The 23038-nt window shown below is 42.3% G+C and overlaps 1 protein-coding gene across 10 annotated transcripts in view; it reads left to right on the top strand.

The window, feature by feature from the left end:
- Positions 1 to 23038, top strand: part of Spats2l (spermatogenesis associated serine rich 2 like) — a 165848-nt gene that overhangs the window by 14839 nt on the left and 127971 nt on the right. For all 10 annotated transcript variants that reach the window (XM_055616711.1, XM_055616709.1, XM_055616710.1 and 7 more), the window contains one exon: positions 10049 to 10098. The gene's annotated coding sequence lies outside the window, so the exon portion shown is untranslated. Of the gene's footprint in view, positions 1 to 10048; positions 10099 to 23038 lie in introns of those variants that run through there.

Below are 23038 nucleotides of genomic sequence, written 5' to 3'. Positions count from 1 at the left end.
AATACATGGCATGCATGTGTTCTAAAGGAGCCTCGTGGAGGACACAGGAGGTCCGTGCTGAAGAACCAGTTTAGAATAGTAGTTAGAAGTGCTTTGGATCCTCAGGTATCTTGAGGTTCCTGGGTTCAGTCCCTAGGAACCCCATTCCCCAGGGTGTTTCAGTTCCAACACTTTGATACTCTAGTCCTGGCTATGCCAATTATTATTATGCAATGACTGTAATTCCAGAACTCTCCAGACCTCCATTTACACTTATGTGAAATGGGCTGGTCACAGTGCACATATGTTATTAGAGTTATTATATGTTATTATTAGAGTGTGGTGTCCACGTGAGCTAGAGTTATTATCAGATGGGTTCTTTTTCTTGCTTTATTCATTTAACTTCCAGGGTCAAAATTTCCTTGTCATAAGATATTTGAAAACACTTAGAATGACTGCATAAATTTCAATATATGATAACACTTGAGTATTATCATTTCCCCATAGTTAGCTCATTTCTAATTCCTTGCCATCCTAAGGAAAACTATGGTTAATATCCCATACATTATTTTTTTTTTGAGATGTGCATAGACAACAGATTCAAAGATGAACTACTAATGGCATTTTATGGAAGGAGAAAAGATTTAAGAATTTTTAGTGTTTACTAATGGGCCAGATTATATGCCATGTGTTCTTTACAGCAGAGTTCTCATTTTACCACTGTCTGGTTTGGAAGCATAAGCCTGTTCCATCCTGGCATGCACTCGTGCCTGTCTCTTTGAGGCCAGCAAAATGAATAGTCACTATTGTGCTTTCTACAAAATGTCACTGGGTGCCACGTAAAAGATAGGGCACTTGGCTGGAACTCTTGGCTTTCTCGGCGTAGTTCCTCTTGTGTGCGGATGTTCTTATATGTCTTGGAATGGAGCCTCATTAAAATACGGCGTTAAGTCAAGGGAAAGCAGCATTGATATGATTACTTGATGAAAGCAGAGCGCACGGAAGAAGATATCTATTTAGTCAATACAACAAAACCCTTCTTTGTTTTAGATGCACAGACTAGGCCAGAATCACTTATCTCCCCGGGAATCAGAGTGTTTCACATAAATCAGCTTAGGAATTAAGCAGTAAGAACACTCAAAATAAATGGATACTGTCAAAAGAAATTGTACATTTCTCTACTTGCTTGTTTGGTAGAGAGAGCCTTATCCTAAGTAAGATGGTCCATCCAGAAGGGGATTTGGTAATACTCTGGGTATCAGTGCAGATACTTGGGAAACTTGAAGTATATTGGCGTGTACCCCACCAAAGAACTAACCGGTGAGTTGCTAGGTTGTCTTTAAAAAGTCAGCTTTTGGAACATTTATCTTGGCAGCTCTCAGATGACTCATGGCATGCAGTGTGGCAGCCAATCTTGTAGGAAAAGTGTATAATTAATGTGACAAAGAAGGCACAGGTATCGCCAGTCAGTCCCTCACCCAGCTCCTTACAACAAAGGGACACCTGAAGTCACCTTTTAATAGGATGATCATGGTTTGTCATTTTGTAGGTTTTTTCAATTCCTAGTAAAAATTATTACGAAAGAAACCCTGGTTATAGTCTTTCATATATAAGAGATGCTTTGCTGTGGAGTTTATGGCCAATGATTATTCAGTCAGGACAGCTAGCTTTGTTTTTGTTTTTTGTTTTTGTTTTTTGTTTTTTGTTTTTTCATTCTTGAGGTCTTACATCTCCTGAGCTTACATACTCTTGTCGTGTGATCGACCTGTTTCCTCCAGTCACTCTCATTCTGAAAAAGGAGAAGCATTGTCTTCATAGTCCCAGTGGGCAGGGAGGCTGGGGATCTCAAAAGAACTTCTCTGCCAACTTGGACTATTCTGCCTTCACCCAACTGGTCACTCCTTAGTTCTTGTCTAAAGGTTGGACCTGTCACTTAGTCTACTGGACAAAGAGCTTCCCTTTCTTGTGCCCCAGGCTCTCTACTCTGCAGTGGAGATAATAGGGATTACAAAGTCACAGATCATTTGAAGATCAAATATATTGAACAAACTATTTGGCTAACTCAGAAGTTCTTTCATGCTTTGTTTTCTTTGTTATTAGTTAATGGGTATGGATCATATTCCTTGAGGAGGAACAATTTAACTTATTTTCAGCTGAACAGTGGCTATCTTTATTAAGATGTATGCAACAGGTACCTCTCCTAAGGCTAACCCCACAAACATTTCTCTTTGCTACCTTATTGGATGATAATGGGACAGGCCTATTCTCTGCTCTGAAACCCCCTCTTGCCTACCTTAGAATCTCCCAAGACTTGGATGCTCATTCTCAAAGCACATTCCTCTATGGAGTGAGGGGGCCAAGTGACATTAGAGGGAAGTTTTTGGACCACATTAAAGTCCTTTGTAAAAGTAGACATTTAAGCTGGCTGTAGTGACACACACCTATAATCCCAGAATTCAGGAGGCAGAGTCAGTAAGATCACTCATGAGATGGAAGCCAGCCAGGACGACATGAAAGTTCTAGGACGTCCAGGGCTGCATAGCAAGACTCCATCTCAAATTTAAAACATAGACATTTTGATCAAGTATGTTGTCCTGAAATAGAAGCAAAGCTGACATATTTGATATGTATTTTAGCCTTCAATAAAAAGGCTCAAAAGAGAAGACCAAAAAAAAAAAAAAAGTAGAAAACTATTGTGATAAGATGGCATTGTGGAAAATTGCAGGAGACTTTAATTATTCAAATAATCGTGGTGCTGGAGAGCAGGAAAGAGACTGAGAAGTTAGAAGTTTGACACCAGGAAAGGCAGGCCTGTGTGGAATCTCTCTGGAGCCTCCCCTTCATCCTACTTATGCCAGGCTCAGAAACTTCACTCCCCTTCTTTCCCTGCCTTTATCTCCTTGCAGACCAGCATGGTTAGGGCAGGCTTTGTTCACTGGCTATCCTTCATCAGGCTATGTGGTAGGATGCTTATGAAGATGTCTATGGATAATTAATGGTTGAAATGTATCTGTGGGAGTCCTCCGAGGTGGGAGCCACGTTTTTTTTTTTTCCTGAGAGTCTGTGTAGCCCTGGCTGTCCTGTACTGATTTGGTAGACCCTGCTGGCCTCAAACTCACAGAGATCCACCTGCCTCTGCTTCCCCGAGTGCTGGGATTACAGGTGTGTGCCATCACATTCCAGGGGAGCCAGATATTTTAAATGAATCTCTTTGACCCAGGTGAGCTGACCCAAGGCCCACTGGGCCCAGGGCATGCTTGGTGGTAAACCTGCTTGTTCTCAGTTTGAATCAGTTTATGCTTTTCATTTCTCCCTCCACACAGGGAACTATCATGAAATTCCCTCCTCTGCTTTGATGCCAAAGCTTCATCCCATTCATTTCTTTAGCAGCTGTTTCCTCTGAGTGTCTGCATTGCACTAGGCCTAGTTAAAGACCAGGGAGAAAGCAGATGCTGGAAAAGAAGCAAGCCTACTTTTGTAAAGGGCGAGATGTAACTAAGGGTTGAGAAAGGGGAGGTCGGATTTGTAAGTTCTTATTCTCTGCTGTACTTCCACAATAAATTATATCACACAAAACTCTATGCCAGTATTCCTTAATATAGCTAATCCCATTAGGATGAAAATCCTTTTTCTTTCTGGCGTGACTCAGGAAGCATCCATAGTGCACAATTCCAGTGTAGCAGAAGGCTTTGGGCAGCTCTTCGGAATGAGCCCAAGTGGGATTCGACCTGTGTATCGGTTTGATTTTTTTTTTTCATTTTTACATGTCAACAAATACTCAGATATTAAAGCAAAGCAAATCAGTATTTCTTGTTGCAATCAACAGTAACACCCATCCAAAGGCAACAAACCCCAACCACCATATTTTGTTGTGTTTATATATTTTACCATAAGCCTAGCTGAATAACCTGTCTTCCTGTCCATGGGATGATGACATCTACATATAATTTAAAAGGATGCCAGAGAACTGTAGTCTTGTTTCCTACCTCTCATTGAAGCATTCTCATAAATCATTTTGTTCACATTAATTGTAAGGAAATACAAAGTGAAGACTTTAATTGCAGCAGCTATGATTTCTTTCTCTCGCCTTTTCCACCTCCTGTTTCAATCAGAGGACTTCTTCATTGTGGTTTCAACTTTGAAAATGGAATTCTTTCACAATTTCATACATGTACATAATGTACTTTGATTATATTTCCCTCGCCATTAGTCTCCCTTCCCCTCCCCACGAACCACGTCTTGCAGATAGATTCCCATTCTACTTTCATGTCTAACTCTGTGTGTGCCCCCACTGAGTTTAATTTAGGGTCACTTGTGGGTTTTGTTTTCTCACTTGAGCAAGGCTGCCGTTCCAATGGTGGCGCAACTAAGGAATAGGACCCCATATTCTGGCAACCACCAACTGCCTATGTTTCCTTAAGCAAGTGCAGGGCTACGTGAGTCCCCCCAAACCCATGGTCTATGTTGGTGGGCCAGGCTTGTGAGGCCTTACACAGGCAGCCCACGGTAGTCCAAGAGTCATGTCACATCCAGAAGGGGGCCCCATAGCACTCCTTCCTGTCTTCCAGGAACATTCTTTTACCTCCTCTTCTGCCATGTTCTCTGAGCCTTGGAGGGGATGAACAGCTGTTGGTTATTCTCAGCACCCTGAGCAGGTCAGAGTCCTGGCATTACCTGCTACCCGATGCAGATCAGAGGACCAGAGTCCTGCCTGTAGGAATCTAGCGGTTATAATGGGATGTGGGGTACTAAGGAGTTGAACCCCTACTTTCTCTTCTGGATTTGTTTGTTTGTTGAGACAGTGTTTCTCTGTGTAGCCCTGGCTGTTCTGGAACTTGCTCTATAGACCAGGCTGGCCTTGAACTCACCGAGATCCACCTTCCTCTGCCTCCCTCATGCTGGGATTAAGGGTGTGTGCCACCACCACTTTCTCCTGCATTATTAACTGTTAGGGAATTTCTGAAGATCACCTGGTCTAACTCACAGCCTTACAATCAACAGTTGGCCCACGGCATCAGTTTACAGATGCCAGCATACTGATTATTGCTTGTTATCAGGAAGGTCTAAGTGTTGGCCATGCCCCGCCCCCTCCTGTGGCATGCATATGGTTCTCATTGTTCTGATGTGTTCTCATTGTGCCGGTATTGCTCTCGATGTACTGACTTGGGCTACTAACTGCTTAAAGGGTGTCAGGGTCAGAACTGGACAAGCTAGGATTTGAACCCAAGTGTGTTTGATTCTGAAGCCTTTCCACTTCTTACTGCATGAGCTTGTTTCTAATAATATGTGAGATGGAAGAAAGTTTTTTTTTTTCAAATTGTTAAAAGTAATACACACTCATTATAGAAAGTTTAGAAAGCAAATTATAGAGAAGAAAACAATTACCTATAATCCTGCACCCTACGGATAACCACTACCAAATTTCATCTTTTTTACTTTCCAGGCTTAAGAAAGCTATAATTTATATGTCTAAAGGAGTCCTGCAGTGCAGGGTTGTCTTTGAGGCTGACACATGAAATCAACCATATTGCTATTGCATCAGATAAAGTCCCTTTCAGAGTCTGTTAGGAGTTAAAGCCTCTGTGATCCCCAAGCATGGGAATAGAAACTACAAAGGCAGTGTATCCATTCCTCATGTCCTAGCAAAATAACACATGACATGTGCGACCATTTTGTGCCTTCTAAATGTCTGTGCCATAGCTATTTACATTCCCATAAGGAATACCACCTTGTCGTGTCAAAGAACCATAAATATCCTGTGCCATGTTCAGTTGCACTGTGGGACTGAATTTACCAAAATGCTGCTCCTCGTGTCAAATATTGATGGATATTTTGGGGTGTGTTTAAAAGCCTTTATTAAAAATTAAATCCATAAATGTTTAATATCTTATTTGACAACTCATTTATTACAATGTCAACACAACAGTGTTTGCCTTTGGTGGTACATAAAGAAAATCAGAAAATTGCTTTTGTCAAAACTTTGAAAAGCATTTTTTGAAATCAATTCCTATTTAATGGAGGTATTACACTCACTGAATTATTCCCCTCCAAGGGGTTTTTGTGAAAGCAAATGGATCTAAGTGTGATGAACTGATCTGTAAATAAAGCCAGCAGCGTCTTATGTTGAAGTAAATGTTTCCCAAAAATCTCTCTCTGTCTCTCTCTCTTACACTCGCGCGCGCGCGCGTGCGCGCGCACGCGCGCGCGCACACACACACACACACACACCACGAAGGCCACTGGTGTACTTTAAGTCAGACAGTCCCAGGAGCTCATTGCTATGGAGTTCCCGCCTGACTTATGACCCAGACATCTCATTCCCTTGGTTGTTTTCTGCTTTAATTTTTTAACAGGCATTCTTACCTACTCCATCAGACTCCTCACCCTATCCACCAACTGATGGACACCTGAGATCCTGGGTTTCAGATCGGTGTTGAATTCTTTGGGGCCATTACCAGGGTTCAGGACAGGGTGGAGCAGGCAAGCATGCCTGTCCCTTGGGCTACATTCTTCCCTTGTCTTCTGGTTACCAGTGTTTCCTGTAATAAGGATTGAGCCTGCTCACAGGGCTAATTGTGAAATGTGGGCTGTGTTTTATGTTAATGATCTCAGCCCCATCCTGACATTGTTCATGCCGCTAAAGCATTATATTCCCTCTCGGAAGCTGATTGTCGGGAGAAAAGATGGAAAGGGAGAGTTGTAGATTAGGAGCTCAGGATGTCCAGGTCAATCTTCTCATTTAAATACGAGCCCCAGAGATGTTGCTGGAGGTGGAGAAGTGCCTGGAGACGTGATATCATATCCAGGCATGCCATCTGATTTCTTTAAAACATTTTTTTATTAAAAATAGATTTTTTCATGAAATTTATTATGATTATAATTCCTCTCCTCCAGCTCTTCCCAGATCCTCTCCACTTCTCAACCCACCCATATCCACAGCCTCTCTCTCTCTGTTTTTCTCATTAAAATACAACTAAGCATCTAAAATAATAATAATAAATAAACAAAACAGAATAGGAGAAAACGAACAGGAAAAAAAGAGCCAAAGAAAAGGCATAATAAATACACACTAATGCTGAGACACACATTCACACACACAGAAAACTTGTAAAAACAAAATTGGAAACCATAATATATAAGCAAATATATGAGGAGAATTTGCCAGACAAAACACTGTGAAGGAAAGGCCTCCAGAGATGCCATTGACTTTGTTTTGCAGTGGCCATCTATGGGTGGGCATGAGGCCTGACCTTAAGTGTGGTCTGTATACCCACTGAGGCTTTGTTGGAGAATACTAATTTTTCATTTGACAGTGATTATCACTTGGAGATAGCTTCTGGGATGAGTTAGGGATCAGGGCATGTATCTACTTCCATTTGCAGTACTGGGACTGAAGGGCTGTAGCAGGTCTGAGCATGGCAGACATGGTGCCGACAGGTTTTGCCTTTTACCCTTCTCGCCCTCGCTAGAGAACCATTAGGTTACACTTCTAAAGCTAGCTACCATGAGTACTGTTCCCTTATTTGGCCACGTCCTCTTTCTGAGGCTAACTGCCAAGGTCCAGCTATCAAAGTATTGAAGTTTGGCAATCAAAAGCCCCCTTTTGGCTCACCTCATTAGCATGTCCAATCAAAATTTAACACCTCATCCTAACACAGTGTCTCCCCCTTTCCCTTTATAAACTCTCATGCACCTATGGAGTGGGCCTGTCTCTGCTCTATCCAGAGGCAGTCCTTTGTCCTTCTGGAGCAAATGTCCTGTCCTTCCTCTCTCGTTTCATCCTTTTCCCTTCTCCATGATCCTCTGTCTCCTGTCTTTGTCTCTTACTGTCTGCCCTTTGTCCCTCTAGGATACATAAATCTCCTTTGTGCTGAGAACTTGTGCTCGGTATGTCCTGGCCAACCCCAGTCGTTTCAGGGACCCCATCTGGTGTAGATCTGCGCGTGCCGCCACAGAGTGTGCTGTGTTCATATGTGTGTAAGTCCTCTTGGATTTAGAAGGCCCTGTTTCCTTTCTCCATCCCCACAGGCTCTTACAGTCTTTCTGCCTTCTCTTCCACATAGTTCCCTGAAACCTGAAAGGGGGGATTTGGTGATGATAGCCCACTTAGGACTCCGTATTCCAAGCTGTCTCGCTCTCTGCACCTTGTCCAGGTGTGAGTCTCTGTATTTGTTGCCATCTACTGCAGTAAGAAGCTTTCCTGGCCGAGATGATGGCCGAGCAAGATTCTCACCTACTGAGTACAGCAGAATGCAGGAGTCATTGCTGCATTCCTTTAGCAGAACAGTAGTACTTGGTTTTCTCCTAGGTCTGTGGCCTGTCTAATCTCAGGTTCTTGGACATCTGAGTAGTGTCAGGTACAGGTTCCATCTCATGGACTGAGCCTTAATTCCAGTCAGATAATGGTTGGTTTCGCCCACAACTTTTGTGCCAGTGTTGCACTAGCATATTTTACAGGTAGGCCATTAGAGACAGCAGGGACTGTAGTCGGGGTGGTGTTGACCTTTCGCATCTGGTAGCGTGCAGAGTACTGTCCAGTACCACGAGCACTAGCCAGTAGGGGTGAAGGCTCTCTGCAGGCAGCAGTGTGTCTTCTCCATGTTCAGTGAGTTAGGTAGGTTTTATCTTCCACAATAAGGCCTTACCATCAGCACGTAGGGAGCAACCACTTGCCTTGACAATAGCCTGGGATGTTTGGGGTTTCCACGGGGTCTCTCAGGCCAACAGCTCAACTAGATGTAGCCAACCCATTCCCAGCATTGGAGGTTTCATTTGGCAAGAGATGTCTAGCTGGAGCTTTGTCCCCGCCGTTGCTTGGTAATCTCGATTTATATTTCTTTCATATATGTATATATTTTAAGAATCTTCTACTGTATTGGGTTTCCATACAACCCTTTAAATGGCCCATAGTTTTAGCTTTGTCTCCTATTGTCCCTACTTTACTCCCCACCCCCAACCCTTGTTATCCTTTCAAGCATCTTTTAGCATCCACAGAGATCAGTATCCAAGAAGTTTGATTGACACATCTCTCAGGAAAGAACTCTGAATGATATAATTCCAGGGTAAAAAAAGCTGTGTTACATTTTATCATTCCCCCTAGTAACAGTCTTAACTAATTTTTTTGAAAGCTATCAGACAACCAAATGTCTACTGAAGCAGATTACATATACTTTTAATATGTTATATTAAAGTGTTAAGTAGAAATGTGAAATACCTTTTTGTTCTCCAATGGTCTCATAAAGTTGACCTAATGACTCTGGGATCTGTGACCTAAGCATTTGAACCCCCCCCCCACACACACACAGTGTATTGAGGATCACTTATGATACTCACTGGGGTTAGCCACTAATAAACACAGAAATGTTTGAGAGTGGTGTGTCAATGAGTAGCGGGTTGACATATAACTTTGGCAGCCATCTCTGTGCCTAAGGAGTAACTGACTGAGTGGAGACTTAAGTAGAGTTATACATTATAGGCTAAATCTGGTAGAAGATAATAGTATACAACAAAACAATAGCAAGTGTTTATTTTTAATTAGTTGGGCAAATACTATGTGACCACTTTCATGGTCACCATTAGACTCCCAGGGTACCACATTCAAGTGTTAGCTCACTAGTCAGGTAATTTGACCCTTCTGTGCCTTGTTTATTGGTCTCTGTCAAATACCAATGGAATTAGTGCCTTCTTTGGGGTATCGAAGGGGTTGGTATGTGGGAGCAATGCTCTGGAACAATGCCAAGCACTTTTACAATTCCTAATAAATGCTAGCTGTTGTTGTTAAATATCACCATTATGTGTGTATTGGGTGTGTTGAAGGCATTGCATGCCTTGCTTATCAGGCAGCAAAACCCTTGGTGAGAAAGCTATTATTTTTCCCAGTTTACTTCGGAGTAAACAGACTCAGATCACCCTGCCTGCCCAAGGTTGGATAAAGTCATGTCTTCGGACCAACTCATTATCTGCCAGGCGCAAGATTCTGTGATAGGGAGCATTTATAGTGGGGAATGGGTGGCCGTGTTGCTCGTGGAAGATCAACCAGTCTGACCCTCCAAATTATTTTTCTTCCTAGGATCCTCCAGAACCTTGGCTGCTTTCAGGAACATCTCTGTGGATTCCCAGGTAAGTAGAGATGGTCCCCTCATTTTCCATGACATCTTCTTGTCTTTGTGGATGACTTCTCCCTTTACTTGTAGCAGACACCTGGAGACCTCAGTCACAGCTTCAGGGGGAGTCTCAGCTGCTTCTTAAGGGTTCAGGCTAGAAAAAGGAAAAGAAAACAAGGTCTGTTGCAGACATCTTTATGATTTAAAAAAGAATTAAGAGTTAAGAGCACTGGGTTCTAGAGCCAGCCTGCCTGGCTGTCCACCCTCACTGTGATAGCATGTTCACCCTTGTCACTGCTGTTCAAGACTTCCCCCAAGGAGTCTGGAAGTCTGACGCTCAGTTGTAGTTCTCAGCCAGCATGGAACAGGAGCGGAAAGACCTGGGCCCGGGACTCAGGCAGCCCAGCCTTGCCGCCAGCTTCCGCTTCCCAATAATTGCATGAGAACGTTTACTTTTCTGAGCTGTAGTTTCCTCCTTCCTGGTATACGGGTGGTCTGTAACCACACCATGCTGAATGTTCCTGATGTCTCCTGAGACACGTTAATCACAGTCATTGTCAGAAGAACTGGCCAGCTCAAGCTCATCTCCATAAAGGAGGCCCACATCCAATAAATGCTAATGTGTTACCAGGTGTGGTGGTGCGTGTCCTTAATCCTCGTCCTTCATAGGCAGAGTCAGGTGAACGGATCTCTTGTGAGTTCAGGGCCAGCCAGCACTACAGAACCACACCTTGCCTCCAACAAACGAGCAAATAAACAGAACAATGAAAAGTTAACTGTTCCAATAGTTACTCACGTGGGAACTAACGTTAGCAGGCTTTGTGGGCAGAAAGCACGTTGTTTCAGGCTCACCCTACACCCTCTGAAATTCCCCAGCAGTCTGTATTCCATGTGGAAAGAGCTTTTGGTCTTGAAGTTAAAAATAAAAATAAAAACACCAGTCACAAATTCCATGTTGACACGGTCCAGTGAATCAAACCTAGGTGCCTCCTAGGTTTCCCATCAGTGTTTAAACTTGATTCTTTTTCCCTAAACCTGGAACTTCATTGAGATGGCTGCGGCTCTGAGAAGAGCCATTGACCACGGTGGGAGTTGGTCATAGCCCATGCATGGATTGGGGCGTTTGACTCCTTGTGTTTGCGTCACCATGAATGTACTTTATATGTGAGAATTATTATAGTGAAAACTAGATGAACTGCCTCCATGTCCACACACATGTACATGTGTGTGAGCACGATACGTTCATAAACACAAACTCCCTCCTCCTCCCCGACTCCCGTTTAGTTAGTTTTTTGTTTTGTTTTTTTTGTTTTTTTATTTTTTATTTTTTGCTTAGGCAACTGAAGAATTATAATGTAAATTCTGGCAGCCTCCTCCTCCTAAGACAGGCAAGGACACAGTCAATTCCTGTTTCCTTGGAACATACACCAAATAATCAGAAACTCTGATTATTCTGCTGGAAGGCAACAGCTTGATGGAAAGATGTACCAATTGAAAACAATTCTGATCATATTTTCGCCGGCAGGATGAGGTGCCTCCAGCTGTCTGCCACTAATCATATTAGAGGTGGGAGGCAGGAGCGCTTTGGCCTGAAAAGATTGCTCCAATCGCATGTTGGAACACTACTTCTCCTGACTGTTTACCCCAGAACGGTGACATTAGAAATAGCCCCTCTGTAACCAGTCTTGCCAGTTGGTAGTTGTCTAAAACATATGCCACATGAGCACACTTAAGGAATTTTCTAATTACCGCTCCGAAGCTCTGCTCTTTATCTTTTTATGCTTGGACGGCAGGCTTCGCTGACTGAAGTGATTTCTCCCTTTGCATAGTCCTGTTGCCAGCAGTTACCAAAAGACTTCGAAGATGGTAAATGAAACTCGCAACGACTGAAGAGATGTCCGAATTCAATTAGGAAGAGGTCTTTCCCATGTGGACACATAAGCCATCTAAATCCATTTTAATTGTGAGCTGTGGTACTTATCTGGTCATGTTTATTTTGGAAACAAGTGCCAAAGCTGGATTTAGACCAGAACTCCAGATCTTCGAGCCCTAATGACTAATTTGGGTACCTATTGAATCCCTTAATTCATTTCTTAATTAGTTTTCCCAGAATTAGAGGGTTGCTTGGTTACAGTCACCGTCACAATTTTCTCATAAGTCAAAACAAATGTATGTAGATTCCCCTCCCATGGTTTCCATACTGTTCCCTGATCTTGAAGACCTATTTTTATCAAAATAACAATAACAATGCCAACAGCAATGAAACTGACATTTTGTAAGGTATCGCTGCATAGCAAACAGTAAGGTTCAAAGAGGTATGGCTTTTATACTTATTTGTATGTGTATGAATGCTTTGCCTGCATGCATGTATAAGTACCTGTGTGTACATTGCCCAGGGAGGCCCAAAGAAGGTGTTGGGTTCCCTGGCATTATAGACGGTTCTGAGATGCCATGTGGGTGGGTGCTGGGAACTGAACTGGGACATCTCAACAGGCTGAGGCAGCCTCAAGTCACTTTCCCTTACTGTACTCAGTTTCCTCTTAAAAGATAGGAGGAATGACAGTATCTACTTCATCAAATTACTTTGACAGACTAACATATGTACAGGTGTGTAAATGGTATGCCAAGTCCCTGGTGGAGGAAGGGCTGTGAGTTGCTATGTTTGTTATCAAGGAGGCACAGATAAACTGATCAGCCAGCACCTTTTGCTGGCACCATGCTATTGTTAGGCAGGTCCCATTTCTACACTCATACTCTCCATAGTAATGAAAACACCGAAGACTTGGAAGTTGGACTTAATCCTTTTAAAATTAATCTTTATTTGTGCTTGCATACTTTAATTTGGCCGCAGATTAACTTTTTTTTTTTTAACTGTACAGCCTTGATCCATGTTAACTTGAAACTCTTTTGATGTAGAATTGCTTTAAATTTTGAAAGATCTTTTTCTTCTTTTAGTATATGCAATATTGGCTCTACAAAAAAGAAAAATACTCTTATGTTAAAAAAATGTGTATTGTTTGAGGGAGAAGAGGAAAAGACTGATTTAGTGGGAAGCAGCTTCGATAAATCTATTGGAGAATCACAGACTTCTTAAGAGAATAAGTTAAGATGAATCTAATATCATAGCTTGTATTTGGTGAATGTGCGGGAATTAAAGTCTGCAGAAAGATAAATCTAAAAATTAAATGACCTTTCTTCAAAGTATGTAAAAACTAGTGAATATTAAAATTGATTGGCAAGAGACACATTGGAATTAATTTCCTTTAGGATTTCACTTTCAAACTACCTTCCTCTCCAGCCCAGCCCAGCCCAGCCTACACACACTTTGTGTATGTGTGTGTGTTCTAGAGAAGTATATATTCAAGTGCATCCAGGGATGTTAACAGTGAGATCATATGTTGCAATACTGTATTGCAGTGGAAGAACCAGCAATAGCTATAAAATAAAATACCTACAGACATGATGTTGAAGGAAGATACAAAAGAATGCTATTGCGTAGATATCTTACTATGTTTCAGTATGAAAATAGAAAAAAAACTAACCTGTTACTCAAGTATGCTAAAACTTTAAAGAAAAAACAAACAAACAAAACCAGCAGATGTGTGGTACATGTTTGTCGTCCTAGCAGAGACGGTCAAACTCTGGGCTCCTTGGTCAGCAAGCCTAACCTGTTTGGTGAGTTCCACACCAATTGGAGACCCTGTCTCCACAACAAAACACAACAAAAAAGGGTGGAGGGCGCCTTCTTTAATCAGGTATCGCTGCTAATGAGATTAAGCAGTAATGAGTTTCAGGCACTGCATGCAAGGTTCTCTAGTTTGAAGCTTCTCAAGGGGAAGTTAATTGATTCAGCTCAGACTGATTGGTCTCCATTTAACCTGCCAGCCTCAGTTGAGAGGCCGTCGTCACACGGCATGAGTATGATGCTTGGACTTCCACTCAGCACATCTCGACCAGCTCATAAAATCCAGGGTGCCCATGATCCTACATGGTACGTCATGTACATCCTACAGCTGGTACTGATGCTGCTGGTTTCAGTGGTTGCAAATGACTCGGCTGTCTATAGGGAACTTGAATAACAAATAGTGAAGAAATAAACACAGATACGCTGGGAGTGCTGCTTTTAAATAAGCCACAGTGCCACGTAACTGAGTGTGGGCTTCTTCTCCTTTTCTTTTGGATGTGGGCATTCTAGAAGGGTCTTGGGACGTGTTGTGGAGTTTCCTGGGCTTAGATTGCCCAGGAATTCGAAGTTTGACTTCCCTTCCACATTAAAAATTAAATTTATTTACCTCTTGTGAAAAAGGAGGCATTGACCCAAATTTAATGTTTCTAATGGTGGCACTTTCTTCACCAACAGCCTAGCTTGCCCTAAAACTTTTGCCAAAAGCAGAGAAGATGAAATAGGTGCATAGGGCCTTCATATCACAGGCGAGTCATCGTTCCGTGACCTTGAATTGCTTTTTCTTATGAACGTGTATTTGAATAACTCGTCGCCACTCCTAAACAGGTCTGTAGTATGCAGCCATTCCTTACTTCAGATGGGTACCTAGTACCTAGCACCTGTTGTACTGAGGCTCAAGCAACTACTTATACTATATCAAGAATGGAAGTACTGAAAATGTGCACATGTCTGAAAAACATGCATATTTTCTGAAACAAGTTAAATGTGGATTTCAGATATTTTCCTAAACAGTATCTTAGTTGAGGTGCAGAGCATTCATTAAAAGCATTAAAGAGCACCAGAATTTGTTGTTTATCAAATATGTATACATATAAAGTAGTCAAATTTTATGTTGTTCGGTCTTTCTTTAAACAGAAAGTTTCTTTCCTGGGAAAAAATACCGCCAAAGTAGCAGGTGATGACCACTGGTTTAGACAGTTTCCATTTTCCAAGCTGTAGAGCTATAATGTCATCTGTAGTCCTTACTTCATAGCCAGCTCTCTCCATACCTTATCAACACAGAGCCCCACACTGGTTCCAAGAATGCTTTACTTGGCAGCTTTAAGTATGGAGCCATGAAAGGCTGAACTTCTCTGGGCATCTGTCTGCCAGAGGTTTGCAGGTGTTCTTCGTAATGCTTTGAGAGACCAGTGCTAGCAATAAATTGTGATTTTTCAAGTCTGTGATGAAAAGATTCTGCATGCTGGGTCCTCTAATCCTTGGTATTTGGAGGTTACTTATGAGGGAAATGAAAGGGAAGGGGTAAAGCATTCTCAGAGGTTAACCCTAGGCTGACTCTAGGCTGACTGTAGGCAGTAGCGAAGGCATTTTGGTGACTTTGTTCTAACCCTGACCTTTCTTGGCTGTGGGAGTTGAAAAAGTGCCAAGTAAAGGTCTACTTGAGTTCCTTGTTGCTGAGAAAAAAAAAATTCTAAGGAATGTCTCTTTCCTTTCAAAGAAGTACCTACAAATTAACATTTTGGAGCATAACAAAATAGTTCGTGAGGCTTGCAAATTTTTCTGAAAATAAAAGCCTGAAGAGAGCTCTGGGCATTAGTGGCTCCCTCAGAACAGCCCAAACAGAGGAGATATATAGCCCTGTCCTATAAGGGCTTGCTCTGATGTCCAGCTAGAGCTCTCCTTCCTTCCCTGTGGTCTGTTCACAGGTAAAGCCGTGTGGTAGCACATGGCATATTGAGCTATCCCTGAGACAGACTAGTGACTGGCATTGCTTCTGTTTTATACCACGTTTCCCCACTGCTGTGTCCAACGTCTGGTACACAAGAATACTCCACCAGAATGTTCATCAGTACGGATGAATATACTCAGGTCAGCCCATCTGCGAGCTGTGTGTTAGTGATCAGTTTATAGGGAGAGATGATGTGAACCGGATCAACTCTGGAATTTAGATTGAGATCATCCAACATATGGAACGGTCGATGAAGAAACAAGTAACCAAGGTAGCAGCATAGCCAGTCATTGCCAGTCATAGCTAGTCATAGCCTGTCATGGCTAGTGGCGCTGTTAGGAGGTCCAGTCTGGTTAGCCTGTGGTGTGAGGGCCAAGGGGTACTTCCATCTTTCACTTCTTCTCTCCCAAAGCCAGGCGTCTTCCAGATGTGCACTGCTAGTCACACAGAAAACCAACAACCAAATGAGGACAGATAAGCATACGTTGATCATCAAAGCCCACAGAAGGAGAATGCCAGCGTGTGTGCCCTGCTGACTGTGGGTCAGAGTGTTATTTTTGTATCTCAAGGACAGAAGGTTTAATAAAGATCCGAGCATGATGTACACTTCACCCTCCAAGTGTGCCAAGCTGTGTCAGCACAGAACTGTTCCCCGGGGTATAGCATCCCCTCCTTTTCCTAAATTAAAAAAATGAACTGTTGACTCTCCACAATACATGTTATTATCATATAGAGAGCAAAGAGTAAATAAGACACTTGCCTAATGAAATAACAGTTCATTTTAACTTAATGGAAGGAATTTTTTTCCCTGAGCTCTGTTATGGAAATAGGCCACAATCACTTTTATTCTGCCATTCTTCACAACCTTGTAGTGTGCTTCCTGTTTCCGCTTTTAAGAGCTGTTTTTAAAGAGCCTTAAGGGACGCCCTTTAATACTTTGCTTTTTAACATAATTATTTATCTCTATCATACCCCTTAGAATGTTTGAGGGTTCAGAGAAATAGAAACTTCTTAATGAGGTTGGTTAATGGTCTATGCAGGCCATCACAGTGCTCACACCTGGCTTAACTAGCATAAATTACATTTAATTAGTCATTCTACAGAAGTAGATACTTTAGAACAGATATAGTACCGAAAACAGAGTTTGCTTTTTAATGTATGGTAGTCATAAATAAGATTCCTTTTTAAAAATGCGTTATTTATCTTTGTGTGTGTGGGCATTTTGCCTACATATGTGCCCATGTACCACGTATGTACAGTGCCTGCAGAGGCCAGGAGAGAGAGTCGGATCTCCTGGGATTGGAGTTAAAGTTGGTTATCCGTGCACTAAGCCATCTCTCCAGCCCCCAAAATATGTTTCTATGAGTAGTACTTAGAGATTTTACAACCTTGTTTGGGACCTACAGAGATAGGCAGTAAAGTATTTGCCTTATCATCACGAAGACTTGAACTTAATCCTAAAACCCCGAATAAAACAGCCAGATGTGGGGTACATGCTTGTTATCCCAGCAGAAACAGCCAAACCCGGGGGTTCATTAGTCAGCAAGCCTAGCCTATTTTCTGAGCTCTAGTCCAATTAGAGACCTGTCTCAAGAGAAAAAGATGGAGGGTGCATGAGGAATGATGGCCAATGTAGGCCTGTCACTTCCACGCACACAGGCGTATGAATTCCCTCCCCTCCTGCGGGTGTTCCCCCTTCCACAAGGCACTCTTGAGGACTTGTAGGCTGTGGACGTGGCCCTGAAGCAGCGTGTTTGCCTGGACCGAGTAAGGCCCTAGCTCAGTCTCCAGTATCACCCACACGAAAGCCAGAACAAGAAAAGAGATAATAACATGGAGAGCCTTGTCTTGTCCAGATGATTCATATCCCCAAAGAGCAGGAGATATGAACTTAAAAATGCTGTTATCCATGCAAAGCAATATGTTATTGTTCTTTTTCATTTGTGGCTTGTGAAACGTATCAGCTAATGACAGTCCGTAGCATTTTGCTATGTTCTTGCTTAGAGTCAGAGTTCCTTTTTCACATATAACCCTGTGGCAGAGGTGGCCTAAACGCCCCAGTTGGCTTCTTTCACATTTCACTAACCTTCTGAGCCTTTCAGACCGTTCGTGTCCTTTCCCGTGATGCTTTAGGAAGAAGTATCATGTCTCAGAAATAACCTTGAGGACACCTTAGCAGTTTGCAGATGGTAGCTCTGAGCCCTGCTATGAGCCTGACCTGTCACCCACATGATGAAGATGGTCTTTCATAGGTCTCTTCTGTGGCTCTCACTCACTTCAGCTTCCTGCAGGAATTTTCCACCCATCTTGTGTCTTCCTGGATCTCTCTGTCTCTCCCTGACCCCCACTATTACATCCTTCTGACTTTATCTTTTATACCCTAACTGGTCTAAGAAACCAGAAAGCATGTCCCGTAAGGCCCTGCTGCCGATTCCCCAGCCCACTGCTTCCCTGTGAGGTTTACCACAGCACTCAGAGGTACCAACTGCATCTGTGCCCTGCACGCCCCTCAGAGTGCTCACGGGGAGCGGTGGAGACCTTCCTCCATCGAGAGTCCTCCAGAGAAGCTCTGCGCGGTGCCAATGAGGAATCGGCCCGGGGAAGCAGACTCTGACAGTCACCCTGGGTTACACAAATATTACTTCCATTTAATGTGGCCTTTTTTTGTGTGCTTGAAAATAACTACAGGTACTTAAATTGCATGTGGTATTTTTGTGGGAACAAAAATGGGGTTCTTCTCAAAAAGCCACACTTGAACTCCTGCCCTTGCTCTTTCTGAGTCATTATATCAAACTGGAGGTTTCCTTTTACCATATATTTTGCATTTGTGAAAAAAAATAGATATGTTCCCACTAATAAAACTATGACTCCCAGCATCTTGTTAAAGATAAGGATTCCTTCCATGACTGTGAGATAGTTGGCTCTAGGACTGGCCCTTGCTGGCGTTTCCTTGGTGTTTTCATGTAGGCCTATGTGTCACTGGCTGATTCGATTCTGCATGACAGCTGCCTAATGCACAAATACCATCAGTGCTCCTGAAGCAGCCATGTGGGTGGAGAGTATGAATATTGTCCTGTTTTACGGATGTAGGTAGCTGCAGAGGCATGATTGGCTCTGTAGGATCACGTATGTGAGCAGGGCCTTAACCCAGGCAACCTCGCTGCAGTGTCTGCTTTTTGTTGTTGTTGTTGTTGTTGGTGGTGGTGGTGGTGGTGGTGGTGGTGTGTGTGTGTGTGTGAAGATCCTTGTAGCCCAGGTCAGCTTCTAACTTGCTGAGGATCACCTTGACCTCTTGATCTCTAGCCTGTGTCTCATAAATGCTAAGATTACAAGCAGGTACCCACGTTCTTAACCACTGCATTGAAATTCCTAAGTGACTCTCTGAAGAAATGATAATAGTACCTACTAGATTGTAAGAATCAAAACACAGTTTGAAATAGTTCAATAAGTTATAAAGCATTAAAGCACAAAGTTTGAGTTTAGGCTGAAAGCCAGGGTGTTATTTTGTAGTAGAGGAAGCTTGTTACTGTGTTTGATGCTTGCTTCTTGAATACGCTGCTCAATCAGACAAAATAAAAACAAACATCTATTTACCTTAAGGTTGCCTTGAATTTATGAGGTTTCATAACAAGAATGATCCTTCTCCCAAAACAATAATTGGGAAGCATTTAGACAGAGCAAAACTAACCATAAGATTTGTAGCATGACAAACAAGTTCAATGCCATTGCTTTCCTTTAGGCCCACCCGCTCTAGTGGAGCACTCTGCCCTTCTTTCATGTTCTTAACTCATGAAAAATAAAATTTCTTCTAAGTCTCCATTTATCATATACTATGGACTTGCCATTAGCTGTTCTTCAGTGTGCATATAGGATTTGGGACCATGTCCCTGACTGTGCTATGAAGTGCTGAAAGAGAAGAGGTCCTGGACAAGAGTTAGGTCAGTGGAAGAGAGCCAGGCAAGAATTCCAAAGATGGGGGATTCACAAAATTGACAAACCAAACAACATCACCACCATCACCATCACCATCGCCATCAGCATCACCACCACCACCACCACCACCATCATCATCCTTTCAAAATGTGGAACTAGAGACCAGATCCAGCAACTGCAGAAAGGTCTGACTGGTTTTGAAAGAGTCAGATGGCCTGTGAGGAAAACGAATACACCAAGGAAGAGTGCACCACAAGAGAATGGCTGCTCTCTTGCTCCTGACTTACAGGAGAGCATAGATTCCCCCCCTCTAGGTCTGCCCTCCTGTTGAGTGGGGGTGGGGTGGGGAGGCATCCTCGCTGCATCAGAAGCAGAATGCAGGACACCTGAGATTTTGCAGTCCCTTTGGGGAAAGCGAATAGCACAGAGGCCTGACTTGGCGTGATTCTTTTGTGCCTTTCTACCTCCCAGGAACTGAGTTCTTTTCTTTTTAAACAGAACTGCTATTGCATACCTCAAATCGCTGCCTGTTTGGCAGGTTTTCCAAGCCGGGTTTGTGATCATAATGAGTTATTTCCCTCCCCCTCTTTTCTGGTTAAGAACAATATCCATGCCATTCAGTCTCCAAATATAGCAAGCAGTTATGATGGAAGAATGTCCTTATGTTGGGGAAGGAGTTGGCATCCTCAGTGATGTGAAATGTCCAATTTAGAAAACATATTTAAAAGGAAAAGCTGCTGCAAGTCATTTTTGGAATTAGGTAGAATAAAAATGAATAAACAAAAAATTCAACGAGAGTATATGGTCTAATCATATGCTCTGCTCTCTCTAGTTCTACAAGTATTTGTTGATTTTTGCTTAAATTTCAGAGGTCATTTCTGTCAGTTCATTAAAATGCCAAGCTGCAAACTTGTCCCAGCCTCTAATTGGGAGCACAACTTGGATGAAGATTTTTGTAGCTGATATGTGTAATCAGAGCCCATCGGTAATGGAGTTGGCGACTTTCTTGCTTATAATGTCTTTTAAAGTGGTCCTAGGGAGGTGGTTCACTTGGGAAAGGGATTATCACACAAGTTTGATGACCTGAGTTCAATCCCCAGCACCCATACAAAAGCTGGGCATGGAGGCACCCCAGCTCGGGGGAGGCAAAGACAGAAGAGTACGAGGGGCTTACTAGCTAGCCTGGCTAGATGAATCTGCACCGTGTTCAGTGAGATATTTTATCTCAAAAAAAAAAATAGTGTAAAGAATTGACTGAAGAAAACATCTGGCCTCTTTGTGCACACACACACACACACACACACACACACACACACAGAGAAAAGGAGACAGAATATGAATGAATGAGAACATTGGTATGTACTGATTAGTGTCCAAGAAAAGCACTTAACACAGGGGATGGATGATAACATTTAAAAAAAGAAAAACAGTGAAATGCACTAGTAGTTCCCCTTTATCTGTGGAAAACATACTTCAGCAGATGCTCCAAACCATGGAATAATGCCAAACTAAATGTATATTGCTTCTTCCTGTTTATGTATACTTTTAATAAAATTCAATTTATAAATTAGGCAACCGCTAATAGCAAAAATAATAATTCTGTTTTTTAGGTTATTTTGTTTTATTATTTTGAGTGCATATGTGTTTGGTCTACATGTATGTCTGTATACCACATGCATGCAGTGACCCCATAGGCATCAGGTCCACTGGGACTGGAGTTATAAAGGGCTGTGGACTGTCATGGGCCCAGACCCGGATCCTTTGGAAGAGCAAACCAATGCTGTTAACCTCTGAACCGTCTCTCCAGCCCCACCTCCAAGAGAGCAATTTTAATGATGTGCTGTAGTAAGTTGTTCTCTCTGAGAATATCTTACTGTTCTGTGCTCGCCATTCTTCGGGTGTGAAATGGCATAGTCTCTGTGATGAGAGGAGAAGGAGGGGAGGAGGGGAGAAGATGGAGACACTGTAACCTCACATTAGGGTCCTGTGCAAGGGTTCCTGGATTGCTGATGTTTCGGAATCGCCAGCTGATCTAGTAACCGAGGTCCATGACTAGTGATTAAAGGCGGGTGGCATTTACAGCACGGATACCTGGGACAAAGGGAAGATAGACAGCCACAGCCTCTAGAGCACGGTGTAACAGGATAGGATCACCCTGCCCAGTGTGGCGTGAGCTGCAGACTATTCTGGGTTGTTAACTGTGGGATTTTTGTTTTAAAAATCTTTGGAACATGGCTGACCACGAGTGACAGAAACTAGGACAAGAGAAGACTACGTCATATGTTAGTTGCAGCCAGAGTGTGAATAGGAAGTGTGTGGTATACCATCTCGAGAATGAAACCACAGGTAGCATTCGATACCATTGTAGACCTCAGCACATCTGTGTCTTTGGACAGATGTCAGTTGGCCTATTTGGTTTCCCGTGAATCTCATGTAAGGTCAAATGTATGTCTTGGTTTCTAAAGGGTAGTTTGGCAGTATTTTTTGTGTTCCTTTAAACTAAGTTTATTGTTTTGTCACAACGTTTTATTTCCAAGGTTTCAAGCTAATTGAAAGAATTAAAGAGATATGCGAAGGTATTGGTCACAAATATTGACTACAGTGCTGATTACAAAAAAAATGCTAACTAGGAAGTTGCTTAAACAATAGTAATAGATTAAATAGTTGTATATGTGTATATATATATATATATATATATACATATATATATATCATGTTACTGTCTTTTGTAGAATTGCTATTCAGACACCGTAGATATATAGTAGGTAAATATCAACAATGAAATGTTTTTTAATGTGTTGTTGAGATACAGTGTTACAAAACCAAAGATGTACAGTGTAAACATACTTTAACATGAGTGTATTTTTAGAAAAGAAATAGTAAGAGCTTTGAAAGTGATTCACTGGGTAGTAAGATTAATGTAATTTTAAATTTCTTTTATTTGTGTCTTTTTTTAAATTTGGTACATATATTGGTTCCTTAATAAGAAAAAAAATTTTTTTGTTTGACTAAAAAGAAAACTAAATTAACCAAACTAGGTGAAAATGACCAGCTCCATAATTGCTGAGAAATGTTACAGAATGATTTTGAGCTGAATTTATTTGTAAATTTTGTTCATTTTTTACATTGTGTCACTATGTTAACCTGGGCAACTTGGAACTCACTGTGTAGACCAGGCTGAGCCCTAAACTCACAGAATTGCCTCTGTCTTCTTCCAAATGTAGGAATTCCAAGGCATGTAGCACCATACCTAGCTTGAAAACATTTTAGCTGGTCCATGCTTTTAAGGAAGTCACTTTGATTTAGTAGAGAGTGCTTCTTTCTTTCAAATCTCCCCCCCCCCAAAAAAAGGAGGAGGAGGAGGAGGAGGAGGAGGAGGAGGAGGAGGAG

This window comes from Psammomys obesus, unplaced genomic scaffold (genome assembly GCF_907164565.1).
Source record: "Psammomys obesus unplaced genomic scaffold, mPsaObe1.curated_primary_1811, whole genome shotgun sequence".
NCBI classification, from domain to species: Eukaryota; Metazoa; Chordata; class Mammalia; order Rodentia; family Muridae; genus Psammomys; species Psammomys obesus.
Note: the sequence above shows the minus strand (reverse complement) of the source record. Positions and strands in the feature narration are given on the sequence as shown.